Source organism: Bos grunniens, chromosome 20 (genome assembly GCF_055505025.1).
Source record: "Bos grunniens cultivar Pamir isolate PY7600 chromosome 20, Bosgru_T2T1.0, whole genome shotgun sequence".
In the NCBI taxonomy this organism is placed as follows: Eukaryota; Metazoa; Chordata; class Mammalia; order Artiodactyla; family Bovidae; genus Bos; species Bos grunniens.
In genome coordinates, this window is record NC_141184.1 from 43,026,527 (window position 1) to 43,046,113 (window position 19,587).

Below are 19,587 nucleotides of genomic sequence, written 5' to 3' on the forward strand. Positions count from 1 at the left end.
GCTGTTTTGATTGTTTCCCCAACTATTTGCCATGAAGTGATGAGACTGAATGCCATGATCTTCGTTTTTTGCATGTTGAATTTTAAGACAACTTTTTCACTCTCCTCTTTCACTTTCATCAAGAGGCTCTTTAGTTCTTCTTTGATTTCTGCCATAACAGTGGTGTCATCTGGTTATTGATATTTCTCCTGGTAATCTTGACTCTAGCTTGTGCTTCATCCAGCCAGGCATTTCGTATGATGTACTCTGCATTTAAATTAAATAAGCAGAGTGACAATATACAGCCTTGACATACTCCTTTCCCAATTTGGAACCAGTCCATTGTTTCATGTCCAGTTCTAACTCTTGCTTCTTGATCTGAATACAGATTTCTCAGGAGGCAGGTAAGGTGGTCTGGTATTCCCATCTCTTGAAGAATTTTCCACAGTTTGTTGTTATCAATGCAGTCAAAGACTTTTGCAGAATCAATAAAGCAGAAGCGGATGTTTTTCTTGTATTCTATTTCTTTTTCAATGATCCAACAGATGCTGGCAATTTGATCTCTGGTTCCTCTGCCTTTACTAAATCCAGCTTGAATATCTGGAATTTCACAGTTCATGTACTGTTGAAGCCTGGCTTGGAGAATTTTGAGCATTACTTTACTAGCGTGTGAGATGAGTGCAATTGTGCAGTAGTTTGAGCATTCTTTGGCATTGCCTTTCTTTGGGATTGGAATGAAAACTGACCTTTTCCAGTCCTGTAGCCACTCTGAGGTTTCCAAATTTGCTGGCATATTGAGTGCAACACTTTCACAGCATCATCTTTTAGGATTTGAAATAGCTCAACTGGAATTCCATCACCTTCACTAGCTTTGTTCGTAGTGATGCTTCCTTAGGCCCACTTGATTTCGCATTCCAGGATGTCTGGCTCTAGGTGAGTGATCACACTATCATGGTTATCTGGGTCGTGAAGATCTTTTTTGTATAGTTCTGTGTATTCTTGCCACCTCCTCTTAATCTCTTCTGCTTCTGTTAGATCTATACCATTTCTGTCCTTTATTGTGCCCATCATTGCACAAAATATTCCCTTGGTATCTCTGATTTTTTTGAAGCGATCTCTAGTCTTTCCCATTCTATCTCACTCTAAGTTTCACAGAGTTGAAATAAATTTCTATGTCCAAGATGGAGCCACGCCGTCTTGGCATATCTTTGGTGCCATGTCAGCACCAGAACTTATGTAACTTTGATATCCCTATAAAGCCATTTTATCAGAAATGCAGTATATCCAGTCAGCCAATCCCAAATACCAAGCCAACCCATGGCTCTATACTTGCTTCCCCGTGCTTAATCCATTTTTTATTTTTCTTATCCTTGCTTCTTATTCTTTGCCCTATAAAAAAGGTTCCTGCTTTCTGCCCTATTTTGCAGTTCTCTGGGTCCTTGGGAATGAATACTGCCCACTTCATGAAATATTAAACTATTGAAATGTTAAAAAGAATTTTTTTAACTTGTGCCGGGCATAAACACTAGTCCAAACTTTCTCCCAAGTGATTTTAGTTTGGGATCCTCATGAAATCTCCACTTCAGTCATGCTGTTCTAAATTTGCATCTCAGGAGACTTCCCTGATGATCCAGTGGTTGATAATCTGCCTGCCAATGCAGGGGACATGGGTTTGATACCTGGCCTGGGAAGATTCGACATGTTGCCCAGCAACTAAACCCATGCACCACACACTGGAGCCCATAAGCCACAACTACCCAAGTTCAAGCACCCTAAAGCCCATGTTGGCAGCAAGTGAAGCCACTGCAGGGAGAAGCCCACCCACTTTAACTAGACAGTAGCCCCCTGCCCACTGCAACTAGGGAAAGACTGCACATAGCAACCAAGACTCGGTGCAGCCAGAAGTTAAATACATAATAAGATGGTAGATATGCACCAAAAACTGCAGTCCATGGGGTTGCTAGGAGTCGGACACGACTGAGCGACTTCACTTTCACTTTTCATTTTCATGCATCGGAGAAGGAAATGGCAACCCACTCCAGTGTTCTTGCCTGAAGAATCCCAGGGACAGGGGAGCCTGGTGGGCTGCCATCTATGGGGTCGCACAGAGTCGGACACGACTGAAGCGACTTAGCAGCAGCAGCAGCATGCTCCAAAAATAAAATCAATATATTTAGATTTCAGAAAGTACAAACAGCGAATCTCAGAATTTCTCTCCAGTAAGGTTAACTTTAGTTTTCTTAAGTAAATTGGTGCAGCAATCATTTCATTATACCTCCACTTTATCTCCTATGCCAAAATCTAGCACAAATGATTTGAGCATCTAGTTGGGGAAAGGAGACAGGTTTTCTCTGTAGAGCATGACTCTTCAAAAGAATCGATATTAGAAGGACAGCAAGGGGAGGATCAGAGCTAGCTAAAGAGTATTCTTCTATGTTGTAAATAAAAATTTTGAGAATTCCTCCTTGCAAGGACTTGATTTAAACTATCTTTATATAGCTCTCACCATGGTTGATGTTTTACATTTATCTATTTATCTGATCTTTCCCTTCAAACTATAAACTCCCTGAGGGCAGGGCCTGTGTCTTCTCCATCTTACAGTTTTTTCATATCACCTCTCCCAATTCTCCTCCTACAGAAGGCCCTTAACTGTGTTTTGAATTAATAACATTGGGTTTTATTCAGGTTTGGAGTTTTTTTTTTTTTTTCACATATATCAGTTTAATAATGAAGATAAAATGCACCAATATCAAAACCACAAACTACAAATAAACAATTTAATTTTGAAAAAAAAAAAAAAAAAAAGGTTTGGAGTTTAGAATGCTGTATAATGGTTCTCTTTCTGGAACTCATGCTGCTCATAGTGGAGAACAGTAAGTAGCCAATCCATTACAGAAATGAATAAACAATCCTGCATTCTGTGAAAACATCCAAGGAAATGCTACCTATGAGGTCTTCTCAGTAGAGATTTGAACACACAGGATAAAAATAAAAGCAATGTTGCAGGCCCTCTCCCCCAACAGCTTCAAATATGTGCTTTGGTTTGAAACAGATGGATTTTCATTGAGCACAATACTCTGACAGCTAAAAATAAAACAAATGCCCTTTCTGATACTTTAGAATACCCAAGGCCCATGATTCAAGAAAATACATGGAGAAATGTCATCACTTATTTAACTCCTGTAAAGAGTTTCCAAAATAAAATTGCTGATGCTGCTTATCTTGGTTCATGTAAATATTTTTAAAGGAAAGGATCTAGATGCCTTTTTATGCCTCAGCACTATAATAGATAAGATGTAAAAAGACTCTAAGTCCCTAGGAATAAATCAATAATATTTTTATATATATTAGAAGCTATTTTAACTCAGAATACTCAGAGAGTCCTAATTTGATTTCTTTCTTGTAAGCATTTGGGAGATACAAGTGTTTTATTTCAATTTTATAGATGAGGAAACTGAAGGGTACAGAACTGAGGTGATTTTTCCAAAGTCATCACCCCAAGGTTAATGCTTCCACATCCTGAACTCTTATTTTTTAAATCATGCAGTTTTGCTACTGATCTTTTGGTACTATAGTGTTCTTATTCCCCTTTATTCTACCTTGGTGTCTGTGGAAAATATTGCTAATGAGGTACTTTCCTCTAGCAGGGTTACCATGTGATAGCAATTTCCACCTTGACTCAGAGCAGTAGGAAAAATAACAAAGGAAAAATTACAAAGAGCATCTGCTGATGATAGCAAAGGCTGTAGAGGGGCTAGAATGGAAAATTCTGGGAACAAGACTGAAGCTTCCCCTAAAAGCTACACAGCACTTTATGCATGGATCTCTTAGCAATTTTTCTTCAGTCATCAGTAGATGACAATGATCTAGAATGTAGGACTGCAGTAAGCAAGTTTAAGTGGGCTAACCACGGAAAATGACCTGAGAATTTGCAATGTACTGCCACAATTTATACACAACCAAGAAATTTTATGGTGCAGCATTGAATAAGAATGACAGCTAGTTAATGTCTGTAAGTGATGACCTTCCACTTCCCTCATGTCTTCGCAATAGCAGCGGATGCCTTATACCAGCGTTGATTCCTGCCATTCTAAAGCTGCTTTCAAAGGCTTTTCTACTGCTGCAGTAAGTGCCAATGCAGCTATATTGCCCCATTTTAACTAAGCTCTTTCCATTATAATCTAAATCCTTCATGCTTCATGCCAATTACCATAACTATCAGCTTTAATCTGACATTTCAAAAAACAGAATTTCAAATATCAAATACACATTCCATATTTCTCTTCCTACAAAAACATTCAAACTGTGCTAGTATTTGGTTTCAGGATTCATTCATCTGATCAAAAATTAAGTAATAAACTGGTTGAAGAAAAACTCTCAAGTCAATTTTGGAAGAATTGAGGAAAATTTTATTATGGACTGGATGTTAAATGATATTAGGAAATTATGTGCTTTTATTAGGTGTAATATGATATTATGCTTTTTAGAGGGAAGTCTATTTTTAGGAAATACCAATTGAAGTATTTGTAGGTAAAGTGTAATGATATCTGCAACTTACTTATTGAATTTAATCCAAAAATAAATATACATATGTATACACAGAAAAAGTTATAGATGATTAAATAAATGAAGCAGATATAAAAATTACTGAATACTTTGTGGATATATTTGCTAACAGAGGTACTGAGGTAAACAAAGTTCCTGACTTCATAGTCCAGTAGTCTAATTAAAGATATGCAAATATAATAACTATTGCAATTTGTAATGAATATAGTACTAGCAGTGGAGGAGGTAATGGCAACCCACTCTGGTATTCTTGCCTGGAAAATCCTATGGACAGAGGAGACTGGCGGTCTACAGTCTACAGGGTCGCAAAGAGTCAGACATGACTCAGCACGCAAGCACACTAGCAGTAGGTAGCAAGACACTTGAAAGCATAAAAGCGGAAGAAAATAATTCTACCCACAGATGTGAAGTGAAGACTTCCACAGGGAGTGATGCCTATAGAGGGACTTAAAAATATATACATGAACAGGAAAGACATTGGCAGAGGGAAGGGATGGGCATCACTGTGGAAGCCTGAAATAGAATAAAAGGGTTAGGAAACAGCACACTCTAGGTGACTAGGCCCCTGAGCATGAGATAGAAAGAGTGAGAGATAAGTCTGGAAAGTCATGCAAACTGGGGATCTGATAAGAAGAGTACATTCTACTAAAGAGTCACAATATTTTCCTAGAGGCAGTATGAATCCTTAAAAAATGTTTAAATTGTGTTAGCTTGACTTATTGTGGTGATCACCCCACAATATATACAAATATGGAATCATTATTGCATACATCTGAAGCTAACAATGTTACATGTCAATTATATCACAATTTTTCAAGAGTTGTTAAGAAAAGGATCGGCTTTCCAGGTGGTTCAGTGGTAAAAATTCCGCCTAACAATTTAGGAAACACAGGAGATGTGAGTTCAATCCCTGGGTTGGGACGATCCCCTGGAGGAGGAAATGGCAATCCACTCCAGTATTCTTGCCTGGAAATCCCCTGGACAGAGAAGCCTGGTGGGCTACAGTACATAGGGTCACAAAGAGTTGAACACAACTAAGCGATTACACATGCACATATGCAAGAAAGGGTATGGAAAGCTCATTAATCCATGACTTATCAACTGAGTAGTTATTTGAACTCCTGGATCAAAACAACTTCTTGGTTAGCATCTTACAAAAATAATCCTAAATCTCACAACAATTTGAAGAAAATAATGACAATTTTTCTGATTAAGTGAGCCAAGTCTAAACAATTAGGCCCAGAGAAAGCATACCAATGGAGATTAAATACTGGAAGCTGTTAATTAAATAACACATAGATAAATATGTGTCAATTAAGAAAATATGACATGCACATATAAGGACTAGAAACTAAACCAAAGAAAAGATAATTTAAGGAAAATGGTTCACAAATATTGGAAGATTAATTTTTAAAGGAAATCAACCCTAATGTTGGATAGCATCACCAATTCAATGGACATGAACTTGGGCAAACTCCGGGAGATAGTGAGGGACAGGGAGGCCTGGCATGCTGCAGTCCGTGGGGTCACAAAGAGTCAGACACAACTTAGCAACTGAACAAATCTGAATATTCATTGGAAGGGCTGATGCTGAAGCTGAAGCTCCAATACCTTGGCCACTTGATGCAAAGAGCTGGCTCATTGGAAAAGACCCTGATGCTGGGAAAGATTGAGGGCAGGGGGAGAAGGGGATGACAGAATGAGCTTTTGGATGACATCACCAACTCAATGGACATGAGCTTGAGCAAACTCAGGGAGAGAGTGAAGGACAGGGAAGCCTGCTGTGCTGCCATTCATGGGTAAAGGGTGAGACAAGAATTAGTGACTGAACAACAAAAACTTTGAAGAACTTTTCACCAGTGTGTTAATCCACTCATGAACACTGAATTTTTTTCATCAAAGATAATTGGCTATTCATTCAAGCCTATGAACAAACAACCCTCCTAAATTTTTAGGAGTTGATACTGGATACCAAATGGCAAATGAATATAAGGTCTCAGTGAAATGATTATCCAATATAGAAACTATGTTTCCATATGCACTTTGCATTTTGAAAAATCCACCTTTATATACAAATAAAGAAGCTACACCTCTACTGCTGTCTGATTTTGTTTAAGCCTATATTTACCTTTTAAAATTTGGTCAGTGTAAGATTAGCTTGGTTGCATCCTCAGACTCAATTTCCCTATTTTTTTAATTTTAACTTTTTCTTCACAAATCATATATACTGGATACTGCAAGAAAGTACATTTTAAGTAATTTTTCATTTTAGTTTTGTCAGATGCTGTGTATATGCTGGTAATGCTGTGTATTATCACCCTACATATTTAACTACTATGCAGAGTAAGTACATCATGAAAAATGCCAGGCTGGATGAAGCACAAGCTAGAATCAAGATTTCTGGGAGAAATATCAACAGCCTCAGATATGCAAATGATATCACTTTAATGGCACAAAGTGAAGAGGAACTAAAGAGCCTCTTTTTTAATTTATTTTTTAATTGAAGGATAATTGCTTTACAGAATTTTGTTTTGTGTCAAACCTCAACCTGAATCAGCCATAGATATACATATATCCCCTCCCTTTTGAACTTTCCTCCCATCTCCCTCCCCATTGCACCCCTCTAGGTTGATACAGAGTCTCTGTTTGAGTTTCTTAGTCATTCAGCAAATTCCCGTTGGCTATCTGTTTAGCATATGGTAATGTAAATTTCCATGTTACTCTTTCCGTACATCTCAGCCCCTCCTCCCTCTCCCCATGTCCACAATGCTATTCTTTATGTCCGTTCCTCCAGTGAATTCTTCAGTACCATTTTTCTAGATTCCATATATATGCATTAGAATATGGTATTTATCTTTCTCTTTCTGGCTTACTTCACTCTGTATAATAGGTTCTGGGTTCATCCACCTCATTAGAACTGACTCCAAGGCATTCCTTTTTATGGCTGAGTAATATTCCATTGTGTATACGTACCACAACTTCTTTATCCATTCATCTGTCGATGGACATCTAGGTTGCTTCCATATTCTAGCTATTGTAAACAGTGCTGCAATGAACAATGGGATACATGTGTCTTTTCAATTTTGTCTTCCTCAAGTTATATGCCTAGAAGTGAGATTGCTGGGTCATATGGTGGTTTTATTCCTAGTTTTTTTAAGGAATCTCCATACCATCTTCCATAGTGCTGTATAGTTCCCTTTTCTCCACACCCTCTCCAGCATTTACTATTTGTAGATTTTTTGATGATGGCCATTCTGACCGGTGTGAGGTGATATCTCATTGTAGCTTGGGTTTGCATTTCTCTAGGAATGACCAGTGTTAAGCATCTTTTCATGTGTTTGTTAGCCATCTGTATGTCTTCTTTGGAGAAATGTCTGTTTAGGTCTTTTTCACACTTTTTTGGGTTGTTTGTTTTTCTGGTATTGAGTTGTATGAGTTGCTTGTATATTTTGGAAATTAATCCTTTGTCAGTTGTTTCATTTGCTCTTATTTTCTCCCATTCTGAGGGTTGTCTTGTCACCTTGCTTATAGATTCCTTTGCTGTGCAAAAGCTTTTAAGTTTAATCAGATCCCACTTGTTTACTTTTGTTTTTATTTCCATTACTCTAGAAGGTGGGTAAGAGAGGATCTTGCTTCAATTTATGTCATCAAGTGTTCTGTCTATATTTTCCTCTAAGAGTTTTATAGTTTCTGGTCTTACCTCTTGATGAGGGTGAAACAAGAGAGTGAAAAAACTCATGTTTCAGAGTAAAAAAGTCACGTCTGACTCTGCGACCCCATGGACTGTAACCCAGAAGGCTTCTTTTCCCACGGGAATTTTCAAGGCAAGAATACTGGAGTGGGTTGCCATCTCCTTCTCTGTGGGATTTCTGACCTAGGGATCAACCCTCATCTCCTGCACTGGCAGGCTGATTCTTTACCATGGTTCCATGTGAGAAGCCTGCTGTGTATAAAACATACTCCTAATAACATGAGATGTTCTAACTTCACTTTTCAGACTTAAAACTTTTTCAGGGCTTAATGTAACACTATTTAATTTTTTTCTCTAATTTAAAAGAATGAGGAATTATGGCTTATAATCACATGGTTATAATCTAGTATGGAAGAAAAATAAGAATTTTAATGCAAAGATCTATTTAGGAGATAGTTTTTGGGAAATTTTAGAAATAAAGTAAATATACTTAAATATAGTTTCTTAATAGATTGCTGGAGGAGTACTCAAAGAAAAGAGACAAGAAACTTTAAAGTAAACAACATTAAAATCCTTAGCAAGCACTTGTATACTAGATCCCTGGGAGGAATTATAACATCTGTTGGGTTTTTCCTAATGTGAATTCCTGGGCTACCAATTAGAAATGGAAAATTACTTGAGTTGCACATGTAGCCCACAGTAACTAATCAGACTCTAGGATTCTCCCACACTAGCCTTTTGGTCATACCACTAGAAGAAAACAAAGAAAATGTTGACATTGTCAGAGAAGAAACAGAGAGCTCTTTATCTACTTAAAACTAGGATGGGCGGAGGAGAGGGAAGCAGTGAGGTTCTGAAATCTCCTTGAAGCAGCTCAGATTAAAGAAGACCAAAGAACAGGTTTTGCCAACTGGGGAATGGACAGTTTGGGTTCCTTTAGCAATGATCCCTCTGATAAGCCACCTTGCCAAGGTTGCTCCACCTACCTCATGGAGCTTTATATCAAGTGTGCAATTTCCTTATTTCCTCTGCTTACCGTGTTTCACTTGAGGATTTGAGTACAAGAAACATCAAAGTGATTATACTTATGAAATGTAGATTTTCCTCTTCTTGACCCTAGCTGGATTTTCAAGAAGAAATGGCCCTTTTACAAGCTGTGATGGAATGTGGCTTTGGAAATTGGTAGGATATAACCAATCAGATGTGCGCCAAGACCAAGGAGGAGTGTGAGAAGCACTATATGAACCATTTCTTCAATAACCCTCTCTTCACATCTACCCTGCTGAACCTGAAGCAAGCAGAGGAGGCAAAAACTGCTGACACTGCCGTTCCATTTCACTCTGCAGACGACCCTCCCCGACCTACTTTTAACTCCTTGTTTTCTCAGGACATGGCAGGATACATGCCAGCTCAAGCAGATTTCATACAGCAGTTTGACAATTATGCGAAGTGGAACTTGACAGATATTGATTTTGTCGAAGATGACTGGGACATTCTACATGCTCTGAAGATGGCTGTAGTAGATATCTATCATTCCAGGATGAAGGAGGACAAAGATGAAAAAAAATTGAGATCATGAATTAATCAACCTTAGGAAGTTTCAGTTAATGGAACGATGATACCCCAAGGAAGTCCAAGATCTTTATGCAAAAAATGAGGTGATTTGCAAGGACAGTGGGGCCGGTGGGGCCTGACAAGTTCATTGAAAGCCAGGCATTGGAATTTGAACTCCAAAGGGAAATCAAAAGGCTCCAGGAATACAGGACAGCAGGCATTATCAATTTTTGTAGCGCTAGAAGTTACAATCACCTCAAGAAGACTCAAGAAGAGGAACCCCTCAAACACAGAATGCGCTCTGAGGTCCTCCAGTGCATCAGGACAGCAGCGCCTGCCAGCAGTGGCTCCACCCGCAGGCTGACATTGACTCTGGCCTGAGTCCTTCTGTTCGAATGACTTCGAATTCAGGTAGATGAAGTGTACTGCCCTTGAAACTCAGCGGCCTCCCTGGCACAGAGAAGTTGAGTGAAAAAGAAAAGGAGCTCTGTTAGATGGTGAGGTTGGTCCCAGGAGCCTATTTAGAATACACATCTGCTCTATTGAACAAATGTCACAAGAGAAGGGGCTTGAAACTGGCCCAGGCGAGAGCACTCATCAAGACAGACATGAACAAAACCCAGAAAATCTATGATTTCATCATCTGAGAAGGATACATCACCAAAGCCTGTGAGGCTCCCCAGGAGTATTGCGGGCCAAAGGGCCGCAAGGGCATTCTGGAGCCTCATTTTTTAACTGAATTCTCATTGAGAAAAAAGGGAAAGAAAAAAGGAAATCTTCAGTTGTATTAGTGTCTACTTTCTTCCCCACCCTGCTTTAAAATACTCCTGTTGTTGGTATTGTACTGCAGAGTTATGTGCTAGATAAGCTATTATTAATTGTGTATGGGCATTCATTCCTAATACCTCTTGTAACTAAAACAAGAACCATAGTACCACACATCACAGTATTGGTAGAAGTAGAACTAAACCAGTCTGTAGTCCCAGGAGTCCAGCTCAGATCCTCGTACCTGCTTAGGAGGTTGGTTTTCTAATTATCTGTTTTGCATTCAAACATTACACACAGATGTTAAATAAAGAGGCTATATAGAGAGAAAGCTTTCTTCTTCTGTCTGAGATTTTATTTTTAAGCTAACAACTTAGATTTATGAGCAGAAAGGAGGAAAACCTCCCCCATGATGGTCTTGTCCCAAACTGCACCTTGAACTTGAATGTTTGGTTCTGTAATCTGCAGTCTGACTCTCTCAACTGCAGAAGACTTTTTGAGTAGGTTACACCCGATATAAAATGTCTCTGTTATTTTTAGAACGAATAGATTAAAATGTTTTGCTACTTAAAAAAAAAAAAAACTAGGATAAAGAATGCAAGATGCAAATAGCCAGATTATTATTACTTTTTAATCAAGAAGCACCTGAGATAATCCTGTTAAGTTTTCCATTGAGTTCATGGCCTAGAAAATTTAATACAGCCTTCAGGGAACCTGCAGGCACAACACAAAGGTTCCATCTAAAATTTGAAATATTTAAAATCCCAGTATAACCTTTAAAAATGCTTGCAAATTTTGTATTCTTCTCCTTAATATATCAATGCTTCTTTTGAAGTAAAAATGGCTTCAGCTACCTACAAGTTAAATTACTAGCCCTTTTCATAAATCTTTGAATAAAACCAATGTTTTCTAAGATAACCATGCTTATTTCCAGCTTTATATTTCCAAAGCATACTCAGCTGGAGAAGAATGACCCAGAAAAAAATCTAAAGGTTTCCATGTAAAGAGCACATGCTTAGGATAACACTGAGGTCTCTAGTGCTCCAGAGAAGGACTATCTGCTCTTCAGTTAGTGAAGACTGTTGGTATTTTATTCACTCATTCGTGTCTGATTCTTGAAACCCCATGGACTGTAGCCCACCAGGCTCCTCTGTCCATGGGATTTCCCAGGCAAGAATACTAGAGTGGGTTGCCAGGCCTTTCTCCAGGGGATTTTCCCCACCCAGGGATCAAACCCAGGTTTCCTGAAAGGTAGGCAGATTCTTTACTGTCTTAGCCACCAGAAATGTCCAGCTTCCCACCAGGGAAGTTGATATTTTAAAGGTATTTTTCATTACTAGGGGAACTACTAGTACTATGGTACTATTGGTCATGTCTTGAGATCAGAGAAGAAAAAGAAATTATATTTTAGGTTAAACTAAGAAAAATTCGAGGGAAAAACGATGATTTTCCCAGCTTTGGCTCACCTTTAGATCAACAGCAACTGAACTTAAAAGCAAATGCCACAGTTTTGCCAAAAGAAAACTGTAAGGTTTTAGGCCCCACAGTAGTCAGACAGCATAAGGTAAGCGAGTATGATTAGAAATCTGAATAAGAACTTTCTTTTCCTTATTTTTTCAACTGCCTATATAATTGACTATAACATTTGTTGCAGGTGTACAACATAGTTGTTCAACACATACACATTATGAAATGACCTCCATAAGTCTAGTAATGGTCTATCACTGTACAAAGTTTTAAATTATTGTTGATTATATTCCCTATGCTGTACATTACCTCCCCAGGACTTACTTATTATATAACTAGAAGTTTGTACTGGGCTTCCCTGAAAGTTCAGTTGGTAAAATATCCACCTGCAATGCAGGAGACCCTGGTTCTATTCCTGGGTTGGGAAGATCTGCTGGAGAAGGGATAGGCTACCCACTACAGTATTTGTGGGCTTCCCTGTGTTTCAGCTGGTAAAGAATCTGGCTGTAATGCAGGAGACTTGCGTTCGATTCCTGGGTTGGGAAGATCGCCTGGAGAAGGGAAAGGCTACCCACTTCAGTATTCTGGTCTGGAGAATTCCATGGACTCTATAGTCAACAGGGTCGCAAAGAGTCAGACACAACTGAGTGTAAATGCTGTGCTGTGCAAAAGTTTATACTTATTAATCTCCTTTGCCAATCTTATCCATTCCTCCACCTGCCTCTCTTCTGGCAACCCACCAGTTTGTTACCTGTATCTATGAGTCTGTTTCTGCTTTGTTTTGTTTGTTGATTTGTTCTTATGTTCCACATACAAGTGAAATTATACAGGATTTGTCTTTCTCTGTCTGACTTATTTCACTTTGCTTAATACATTCTCGATCCATCCATGTTGTTGTAAATGGAAAGATTTCATTCTTTCTCATGACTAATATTTCATTTCTTATATTAATAGCATCTTCTTTATCCATTCACCTATCAGTGAACACTTAGGTGACCTCCAAGTTTTGGCAACAATAAACCACTGTGATGAACAAAGAGGTCATATATTTCTTCAAATTAGTGAGTTTTGTTTCTTTGTATAGATGTCAAAGAGTGGAATTGGTGGGTGGTATGGTAGTTCTATTTTTAATTTTTTGAAGAATCTCTATGCTGTCTACCATAGTGGCCACACAAATTTATATACTCACCAATAGTGTAAGAGGGTTCCCTTTTCTCCACATCCTCTGTAGCATTTATTGCTTATAGATTTTTTGATGACAACCATTCTGATCAGTGTGAGGTGATACCTCATTGTAGTTTTGATTTGCAACTCTCTAATAATTAGTGATATTGAGAAGCTTTTCATGTGTTTGTTTTCCATCTGTGTGTCTTCTTTGGTGAAATATCTATTTAGGTCTTCTGCCATTTTTTCACCAGGTTGTTCTTTTTATTATTGAGCTGCATGTGCTGTTTGTATATGTTAGAGATTAATCTTTCATCAGTTGCCTCATTTGAAAATATTTTCTCTCATTCTGAAGATTGTCTTTTTGTTTTGTTTATAGTTTCTTTTGTTCTGGAAAAAAAAAAAACGTTTAATTAGGTCCCTTTTGTTTATTTTGTTTTTATTTTCATTACTCCAGGACATGGGTTACAAAACATCTTGCTGCAATTTATGTCAGAGAGTGTTATGCCTGTGTTTTCCTCTAAGAGCTTTAGTGTCTGGCTTACTTTTATGTCTTTAATCCATTCTGAGGTGTGTGTGTGTGTGTATGGTGTTAGAGAGTGTTCTAATTTCATTCTTTTACATGTAGCTATCCAGTTTTCCCAGCACCACTTATTGGTGAGACTGTCTTTTCTCTATCGTATATTCTTGCATTCTTTGTCACAGATTATGTATGTGGGTTTATCTATGGGCTTTCTATACGGTTCCATCGATCCATTTTTTTGGTAATATGCCAGTACCATACTGTCTTGATTACTGTAGCTTTGTATTGTAGTCTGAAGTCAGGGAGCCTGATTCCTCAAGCTCCATTTTCTTTCTCAAGATTGCTTTGGCTATATGGGATTTTTTGTATTTCTATATAAGTTGTAAAAAAAATTTTGTTCTATGAAAATTTCCATTGGTCATTTGATAGAGATTACACTGAATTTGTAGACTGCTTTGGGTAGTACTGTTAAATGGGTTTTTAAAATTCTTTTCATAGTTCTCTCTTTCTTCTCTTTCTCTCTTCCCTTGTGACTTGATGACTATCTCTAATGTCATAACTGAATTCCTTTCCTTTTAATGCTTGTGTATCTACTGTAGACTTTTGGTTTGTGATTACCATGAAGTTTATAAATAATGACATAAAAACAACCTAAAACCTATATATATATGTGTGTGTATATACATATATACACACACACATACATGTTTTACATGTGTGTATATATATATTCACATATATAGGTTATATATTATATGGTTATAGGTTATAACCATATATATGTGGTTGTCCCTTTTAGGCTGTCTATCTTTTAAGTTGAAATGCATTTTAAAAGCCTTATATTTTCATACCCCCCCAAGTTTTTATATTTTTTATGTTATATTTTACATGTTTTTATTTTGCATATTCTGTAAGTGGTTATTATAGATTTGGACAATTTTTACTTCTTTTGTCTTTTAACCTTCTTACTAGTTTTATAATGTTACTATAGGTTTGCCTCTACATGAGATTTTTTTCTTTCATAATTTTCTTATTTCCAGTTGTAGCTATCTCTTCTCCACTTAGAATAATCCTTTTAACATTTCTTGTAAGGCCAGTTTAGTGGTGATGAACTCCTTCAGCTTTTGCTTGTATATAAAACTCTAAATGATAATCTTGCAAAGTCAGGTACTCTTGGTTGTCAATTTTTTCCCTATCGTATCATTCCACTTCCTTCTAATCTGCAAAGTTTCTGCTGAAAAGTTAGTTTATTGTATTCTGGGAGCTCCCTTGTACATAACTAGCTGTGTCTCCATTGCCACTGTTAGTTTCTTTACCTTTGCTTTTTTCATTTTAATTATAGTATGTCTTGGTGGGGACCTCTAGATTCATCTTGTTTGGGACTCTCTGTGTTTCTTGGACCTAGATGTCTGTTTCCTTGCCAGGTTAAGGATGTTTTCAGCTATTATTTCTTCAAAAAGTTCTCTGCCCCTTTCTCTATCTCTTCTCCTTCCAAGACCCCTATAATGTGAGTATTTCTGCACTTGATGTTATCCCCAAGGTCCTTTAAACTATATTCATTTTTCTCATACTTTTTTCTTTTCAGCTTCCATTATTTTCACTACTCTTGTCTTCTAGATCTCTGGTTCATTCTTCTATATCATCTAATTTACTGTTGATTCCCTTTAGTGTACTTTTTACTTTAGTTGTATTCTTCAGTTCTGGTTGATTCTTTATACATTTTTTATCTCTTTGTTGAAATTCTCACAGTGTTCATCCATTTTTATCCCAAGTTTTGTGACCATATTTATGACAATTATCCTGAACTTTTTATTGAGTAGATCAAAATATTTCCATTTTGTTTAGTCCTTTTTCTGAGGTTTTGTCTTGGTCTTTCATTTGAAACATATTCTTCTGTCTCCTCATTTTGCCTAATTCTCTGTATTTAAGACTTAAGTGAAGTCGCTCAGTTGTGTCCGACTCTTTGCGACCCCATGGACTGTAGCCTACCAGGCTCCTCCATCTGTGGGATTTTCCAAGCAATAGTACGGGAGTGGGTTGCCATTTCCTTCTCCAGGGGATCTTCCCCACCCAGGGATCGAACCCAGGTCTCCTGCATTGTAGACAGACGCTTTACCGTCTGAGCCAACAGAGAAGTCTCTGTGTTTACTTCTTTGTATTTGGTAGGTAAGTTATATCTCTCAACCTTGGAGAAGTGGTCTTATGTAGTAGATGTCCTCTAGGACCCAGAAGCACACCCCGCTCTGGCCACCAGAGCCAGATGTGTAACAGGTATTCCCAATGTGAGCTGTATGCACCTTTCTGTTGTGGTGGTGCTGACTGCTACAGTCACTCTGGTATTCAGGGCTGACTCCTGGCCCAGCTGGCTGCAATGCCCAGCAGTGCATGACTGTAGGTACATTCATGTACATTCATGTATCAAGTAGGGTAGGCCTTAATGTGACTCGGTATAAGGAACAATGGTATGTTACTGCTGCTAGGCGGCAGAAATCCCCAGTTCACAACCACTGCAGAGGTCCTGGTAAGCAAGGCAAGCCCCTAGCACAACTGACTATGAGACCTGGTGTTGCATAACCACTGCAGGAACTGGTTGGTGCCACAGGCTCCTGGAAGTAATAGTCTAGAAGGAGTATTTCAAAATGGCACTCCTCTAGTATAGCTGTCTGCAAAGTAGAATAAGATCACAAAAATTACTGCTGCCAGAATCTCAGTCCCCAGGGAGTGTTACAGCTGCCTCCTATCTCTCTTCAAGTTTAGCAAGTGAAAGTGAAAGTGAAGTCATGTCCGACTCTTTGCGACCCCATGGACTGTAGCCTACCAGGCTCCTCCCTCCATGGGATTCTCCAGGCAAGAGTACTGGAGTGGGTGGCCATTTCCTTCTCCAGGGGATCTTCCCTACCCAGGGATCAAACCCTGGTCTCCCGCATTCCAGGCAGACGCTTTAACCTCTGACCCACCAGGGAAGCAAGTGGCACCTTTCAAATTGCTGCCTCTACATTGAGACTCAGATTGAGTGAACTTTTGCATGTGCCCTTTAAGAGTGGAATCTCAGTTTCCCACAGTTGTTTGGCTCTCTGAACATAAGCCCTGCTTAGTTTTCAAAGCCCAACATTTTGGGGGCTCATATTCCTGGTACAGCTCCCCAGGCTGTTGAGCCTGAGCGAGGGTCAGACGCCTTGCTCCTCAAGAAAGAACTTTGTAGTTGCGACTTTTCTTCCACTTTTCTGGTTCACAGTACTGCGGATACGGGTCCCGACTAGACCATATCTCCACCCCTCCTACCTATCTTTGGAGAAGGAAATGGCAGCCCACTCCAGTATTCTTGCTTGGAGAATCCCATGGACAGAAGAGCCTGGTGGTCTGCCATCTATGGGGTCACACAGAGTTGGACACGACTGAAGTGACTTAGCAGCAGCAGCCTACCTATCTTGTTGTGGCCTTTTCTTTATATGTATTGTTGCGGAACATTTTTTCTGCTAATCTTCAGGTCATTCTCAGAGATGGTTGCTCTGTAAGTAGTGGCAACGCTGGTGTGCCCATGAGAGGAGGTAAGCTCAGGATATTCTTACTTTATAATCTGGGTTCAGACCCAGAGCCAGAACTTTCTGCTGGGATAGGGAAGAGTGCCATCGCTGATGGAGAAAGGTATATCTCTGAATGCATATGATAAGTAAAAGGGAAAGTGTTAGTGGCTCAGTCATGTCCGACTGCGACCTCAGGGACTGCAGCCTGCCAGGCTCCTCTGTCCATGGAATTCTCCAGACAAAAATATTGAGTGGGTTGACATTTCCTTTTCCAGGGGATCTTTCTGACCCAGGGGTTGAACTCGGGTCTCCCACATGGCAGATTCTTTACCATCTGAGAGGTGCTAGGCATGTACAGATGAGTCACTAAAGTTCTGTTTACCCTTCAGATCTCAGTCTAGCCATTGTTCCCTCAGAGAGGGCTCTCTTGATTCTCTGGTGTTAGTTTCATCAGTCTGTTCACATATCCTGTAGACTCTTCTTAAACCGATAAATATTTGTGTTCTCAACTTAATTGTGTGAGCCTTTAAGATATGCTGCAGGCAGTGTACCTTATTCTCACTGTCTTAAATATAGTGAACCCTCATTAAATGTAAATTGGTTACTAGATTAAATAATGACCACTTTACTACCAGACATCAGTGGTAAACAAATAATAATAATTGGATTTATGCTCCCTCTCTCTTTCTCTCTTTTCATTAATACATTCCTTCCATTTATGAGAAGTGTATATACACCTAAATAACCTTAAAACTTTTCTGTAATGGCTTATTTTCTGAACGAAATAAAGCAGATCTATCTTATCTTTCCCAAATTCATTTATGTTGGATTAGCATGCTACCCTCAGCGGTCCTGAGTGCTGCTGGACTACCCTTCATTCATACCAATATTATCATTTTGGTGAGGCTATTAAACAAATAACATAATACTTGGTGAAACAGCTTAAAATTAAGATACAATACAGCCAACATAATTGCAATAAACTGGAAAGATACATGGAGAAGGGGAGTTTCTTATTTACTGGGGCTCTTCCCAAATATAAAGATGCAAATTTCTAAGAGAGAGAAAAAGAATTTAAAACACACACAAAACAGGTCCTACTCAATGAATTATGACTTTTTGGTTATTTCTCCCAAGTAGTTGTGAATGCAGACTGTAAAATATTAATCAGGTTCAGTCTCTATTTATCATGCAGGACAGATGGAAAACTCAGATATAAATGTTATTAGTCTTGATTCAGGTCATTTGGAAAAGTATCTTCTGGAGCTAGCATGCACTGGTCAGAGATTAGAACAAATGCGATTGGACAGTAAAAGCAAAATGATGTCATTGGTTAAGTCATCTGAGACAGGTGGTCTGTAGGCTGCACCTTAATTCCCATACCATCTTCAATCTGTCAGAGAAAATTAATGACTCACTCCAAACAACAAATGACTGTTGTTTGGGGCAACAGAACAAATTCTTTTGCAAGGTCACTACATATGAGCACCACATACTTTATTCATCTCTGACTGAGACAATCAAGAGAGAAATAACAAATTTGAATCTGACATTGCAGTCCTACCACTGTGGCATTAGGAAAGCTAGAGAATCAGGACCTTTTATATAAAGAATATGACATGGTCAAAGTGCTACAAGGGATAAATGATTTAAGAAAAAAAATTTGGTCCTCAGATATATGATTTAGAGATCAGACACATAGGAAAAAGCCCCATCTCTAAAATGTTGACATAGCAGTGGAACCTGCTATACTATCGAAAATTTATTTTCACAAGAGTCAAGGAATTTAAGAACTATAGCATGTAGTGGCACACAAATCTTTTTTTCAGGCATTTTGTCATCTGTCTCAGCACTGTACTCAAATGAGTGGGGAAGCCCAAGTGAGTGAGAAAGTCCAAGTTTGCTAGGCTACAAATTGTTGGTTTTTTCTTCAGGAACAAATGGACTAATTAACTGACCATGGATTTCCCATCACAAGAGTTCAATCATAGGCCAAAATACCACTTAGTAGAGATTTTAGGTATAGATACAGTCTTTAACATCCCCTTTAAGTCTCATATTTCAGACTACCAAATCATCCTGTACTTCTCCATATCACATATAGCTCTTATAATTATTTCTTTAACAGCATTCTTCCTGTAAGTACCACAAGGTCAGGAGCTAATTCTACCTTCTCCACTGTGGTGTGCTCAGAGACTAGCACAGTGTCTAACAGATAGTGTTTAATAAAATGCTGTTTATTAACTGACAAGTCTTATAAACCTGAAAAAGAGTGATTGTTTGAATTAAATGTTTTGAAATAAAATTGGCATGTGCTGTGCTGTGCTAGGTTGCTCAGTCGTACCTGACTCTTT

General features: G+C 38.5%; 1 pseudogene; it reads left to right on the top strand.

Annotated features, from left to right (window-relative positions):
• The first annotated feature begins 9,153 nt into the window (after window positions 1-9,153).
• LOC147350320 (transcriptional adapter 2-alpha pseudogene) lies at window positions 9,154-10,581 on the top strand (annotated as a pseudogene).
• Window positions 10,582-19,587: the final 9,006 nt, after the last annotated feature.